Source organism: Mesocricetus auratus, unplaced genomic scaffold, assembly GCF_017639785.1.
Source record: "Mesocricetus auratus isolate SY011 unplaced genomic scaffold, BCM_Maur_2.0 Super-Scaffold_100013, whole genome shotgun sequence".
Taxonomy (NCBI): domain Eukaryota; kingdom Metazoa; phylum Chordata; class Mammalia; order Rodentia; family Cricetidae; genus Mesocricetus; species Mesocricetus auratus.
In genome coordinates this window covers 46,715,584-46,720,510 of record NW_024429196.1, presented here as the reverse complement: position 1 = coordinate 46,720,510, position 4,927 = coordinate 46,715,584, and the positions used below count along the sequence as shown (strand labels likewise).

Genomic DNA, 4,927 nt, shown 5'->3' with positions numbered 1-4,927 from the left:
GGTGGAGGCAGGAAGATCAGGAGTTCAAGGTCAACGTTGGCTACATAGCCAATTTGATGGCAGCCTAGCTATCCTCTGCCACATCTCAAAAGAGAAGTCTTCTAGAAGGGGACTAGCAAGGTGACTGGATAGGTAAATGTGCTCACTGGCAAGACCAACAGCCTGAGCCACATGGTAGAAGGGAAGAACCAACTCCTACAAGTTGTCCTCTGACCAGCATTCATACACACACACACACACACACACACACACACACACACACACACACACACACACAGAGATATAACTTTAAAACAAAAAACTGAAGAGACTATAATACTTGCCTCAAAATTCGCAGTATAAATTTTTGGTTTCAATCTAATTCTCTTTTATTTTAAAATGTAAATGTGGGGCCAGAGATACGGATCCATAGGTAAAGATGTCTGTCATCTAAGCCTAATGACCTGAGTTTGACCACTGACACCCACTTTTTTTTTATTTTTTTGGTTTTTACGAGACAGGGTTTCTCTGTATTGTTTTGGAGGCTATCAGTCCAGCCCGGCCTCGAACTCACAGAGATCCGCCTGCCTCTGCCTCCCGAGTGCTGGAATTAAAGGCGTGCACCACCACCGCCCAGCAAGTTCTAGAGTTCTAAAAAGCACAGTAGATTAACTGCAGAAAATAAGCATGAAGGGGTTAAACTCTCCCACTTTTTACAATTGAATTTAACTTTCGGTTTTCTGAGAAGGATACACAGGTGTCTTTTCCAACAAAGGGTCATTTATCTGCAAGGCCCTTACATTCAGGGTTGAGGGAGAACACAAACAGAGGCCCTTAGTCAGCTTCACAGTGTCTCAAGGACAAACCCAGCAGGCCTCTTTTGGGTCACATCCAAGTTTATACAGATGAATTAAAAAATGATAAAAACTAAACCTCAGCCAATCAGAAATAAACTAGTGTAACAGCTGCTTGTTTAACCAATTACGTTTGAGATGACCTAATTGCTCCTGAAATTCCCCTAGGCTATGCTTAAAAGGAGCCTGCATGTCCCTCTGGGGGTCATCACCATTTTGTTCAGGTGAGTGACCCCACATGCATGATGGTATAATAAATGCTCTGTTTTTGCATACTATTTGAATCTGGGATCTTCCGTAAGCATTTCCTCAGACTCTACAAGCAAGTTTTGTAAATTTTAAAATAACTGTTATGATTCTAGTCCTGGTTTTTCATTATTACCTGAAGTTATTCAACAGAAAACCTACCATATTAACCTTACTATTTTCCATCTATTTTACCTCCAACTAATTTCCAGACTTTGAAAAAGTTAAACCTGCAAATGAGTATACAGTCTTCTATTTTGTTACTCCCCTATCACTGAGTATTTGGGTTGTTTCCAGTCTTTTTTTTTAATTAGAAATAATCATAGTCTAAAAAGTGGTGTGTATGTCAGCGGTTCACATCTAAAAAGGTCTATACCAGTGTGTCTAGTTATCTCTGAATATTCATCTTCAACCAGTGTGGCAGCTGTGCGCTTCCATGAGTTTGACAAACCCCACAGTTAGTCAAGGTGTTCCCCATACCTCTCCACAGATCAATTAGTCCTAACTCCAGCTAATTAGGGCATAGACTCCCTCAGCCAGAGGCATTGATTTAGAGGTGGTCAGTGGACCTAAGGCAGTCTAGTTAGAGAAGGGTGGGGCTCTATCACAATAGCAGTGGAGTTCTTTCTGCAGATGTGAACAAGAACGAGTTCCCAGGTGTTATCGACAGCCATCTTGGAACCATAGACCTTGACTAGAGAATAAAACTAACATCCAAGGAAGAACAAAGCTAAATTTCTCACAAAGAATAAAGTTGGGGTACTTACTGAACCACATCAAATTCCACCTTAATTCATCTAAAAACTAGTTGTATGAAGCTGGAGAGACAGCTTAGTAGTTAGATATCAATACTGCTCTTACAGAAGACCTGAGTTCAGTTCCCAGAATTCAAGTTGGGAAATAAAACACCCGTGAATCCAGATCCAAGGGAGTGGAAAGCCTCTGGCTTCCTTGGGCCCATGCACATACCCCACACAGACACATAAGTAAAGATAAAATAAATCTTTTAAAAATACTTTTCATGGGGCAGGAGATGTAGGTAGGCACTTAAGGAGAGATGGCTCAGTGGTTAAGAGTGCCTGTTGCTAATTTATGAGGACTAGAGTTTAGAGACCAGCACCTACATTCAGCAGCTCACAAAGATCTGCAACTCCAGCTCCAAGGGATCTGCTGCCGTTTCCTGGCCTCTGAAGGTATCCCAACACACAAGTACACATATATTCCCCATGCATATAAATAATAAAGGCATAAATCTAAAAAGTGTTTTACACACAGGGGCAGAATGAAGAAAACCTATAGCAAAAGCTCCATGTCTTCATTGTGTTTTATATTTTGGCCTCTTTGTCTCAGACATGGGATTTTTTTTCTATTGCATTTTCTAAAAGAAATGTAATGACTCATTTTTGTTGTCAGCTTGACTGCATTTAGAACCCTGGGAGATGCACTTCTGAGAACATTAGTGAGAGCACATCCAAAGATGAACTGAGAAGAGAAGACCTGCCCTGAATATGGGTGACTCCACCCATGGGCTGAGGACCTGCCAAAATCGAAGAAAAAGGAAAAGAGAGCCAAGCACCAGCCCACCAACTCTCTGCCTCCTGATCTGCCCAGATGTGAGCACACAGCTGTATCATGCTCTACCACCGTAGTCAAAGCCTTCCCTGCTGCTGTAAACCTCAAACCCTGAACCAAAATAAACTTATTCTATTAAGTTGTTGATTCAGAGACAAAAAAAAAATAACACTCCCCAAAGGACAACCACTGCTGATAGGCAAGATACCAGATCTTTCCATTGGTCTTTCCCTTTAAATACAAAGGGGCCATAGTGGCTGAGGGAGCTAGCATGATTTCCCTCTTCAAAGCATTATCAGCTCTGAGTCCTTAATGTAGCACCATTGCCACCTGGTGGCAACCAGGCTACACTGGGATACTAGACAAGTGATTCTTCTCCATGGAAACTAGTTATAGTCCACATTTGAATCTGCTTTCAGAATCAGGACACATCACACTGCACAATTATCATGGGGTGGTTCCTCTCCACTGTCAACTCAATGGATATATAGTCATCTCGAAGACACATCTAGAAGAGGTGTGTGTGTGTGTGTGTGTGTGTGTGTGTGTGTGTGTGTGTAAGCATTCCCAGAGAGGTTTAATAATGTGGACTGGACTGTCATGGGCTGAGATCCTGGACTCAATAAAAGGGATCTGAGCACCAGCCTTCATCTCTCTGTGTATCCCAATGAACAGGTACAGTGCAACCAGCGGTATCATACTCCTGCTGCCAAGCTTTCACCCTCATGGTGAACTGTACACTCCAAGTGTGAGCTCAAGTAAGCCCTTCCTCAAGTTTCTTCTGTCAAATATTTTGCCACAGTGATGAGATGGCAATACAATCAGCGTGTATTCTTGCTTCTCGCAAAGAAAGTCGACAGCAAAAGGAGTAGAGCAGTAGGCACATGGCTGAGGAATGCTCCCTCTTTATCATTGCCATTTTGAGACAGTTTTGAGGCTGGCCTCTGCCTCCTGAGTGCAGGGATTAAAGGCATGCGCCACCACCACCTGCCTTGAAGACATTTTCTTAATTGAAGTTTTCTCCTCTCAGATGACTCTAGCTTAATGGTTCTCAACCTGTGGGTCAAGACCCTTTGGTGGTCAAATGGCCCTTTCACAGGGGTCATCTAAAACTATCCTGCTTATCAGATGTCTACATATTAATTCATAACAGTAGCAAAAGTACATTTATGAAGTAGTAATGAAAATAATTCTATGATTGGGGATTACCACAAAACAAAGAACTATATTAAAGGGTCACAGAATCAGGAAGGTTGAGAACCACTGCTCTAGGTTGTGTCAAGTTGACATAAGACCTAGCTAGCACAAGCTGTCTTTGAAAATTCTTTGGGTTTCTCTATAGATTTTCTAGGTCCTACTTTGTAGTGATAACCTGCTTTGTAACCCCAGTGACTAGACATTGTCTCTCTGTGCCTTTCATTTCAGCTAGAGGAGGAAACCTGATAGTTGCCTTTGGCACTACTACCCTCCAATCAATAGGACTCAGCATCATAAGGAATGTAGAATCCTACAATTGTTAGATAATAAACAGAATCATCCTCCCCTAGAAAGCCAAACCTGTGGGAGAAATGACATCATACATTGGTTGTCATATAATTTTATAAGTGGAAGTCTGTGAGAACTTACTCTTCTATAGTATTGTCCCCTAACTGGTACCATCTATAACTTAAGTTTTGGCTAGCCCATTCCTAGCTTATTAGCAGGAATCCCCTTGCTTTCTAGGATATGGGTAAGGCTAGTGAAATCGAGTGAGTGTGGTGGTATACACCTTCAATCCTTGCAGTTGGGAGAAGCAGGAAAGTTAAGGGTTCAAAGTGATTCTTGGCTATATCACAAGTTTGAGGCCAGTCTCAAAACTGTCTCAAAGTGGCAATGATATACCATTCCTGGACAAATACCTAAGATCACTTCATCCAATCACAAAAACACTTGCTCAACCATACTCATTTCTGTTCTATTCATAATAGTGAGAGATTGGAAACAACCTAGATGTCCCTCAACAAGATAGTAGATAAAGAAAATATGGTATATTTACATAATTGAGTATTAGTCAGCTATTAAATAAAATGAAATGATGAGCCATGCAGTGCTGGTGTATGCCTCTAACGCCTGGACTTGGTAGGTGGAGGCAGACCAGTCTCTATGAGTTTGAGGCCAACCTGGTCTACAGAGCAAGTTCCAGGACAGCCAGGGTGACACAGAGAGACCTTGTCTTGAAAATAAAGAAGAAATCATGAAATTTGCAGGTAAATGGATGGAACTAGAAAAAGATCATT

General features: G+C 41.7%; 1 long non-coding RNA gene across 1 annotated transcript; it reads left to right on the top strand.

Annotated features, from left to right (window-relative positions):
- The first annotated feature begins 978 nt into the window (after positions 1-978).
- Positions 979-2,790, top strand: LOC121143482. Its single transcript, XR_005880671.1, has 2 exons — positions 979-1,057; positions 2,493-2,790. It is a non-coding gene; the product is annotated as an uncharacterized LOC121143482 (long non-coding RNA).
- The last annotated feature ends 2,137 nt before the right edge of the window (positions 2,791-4,927 follow it).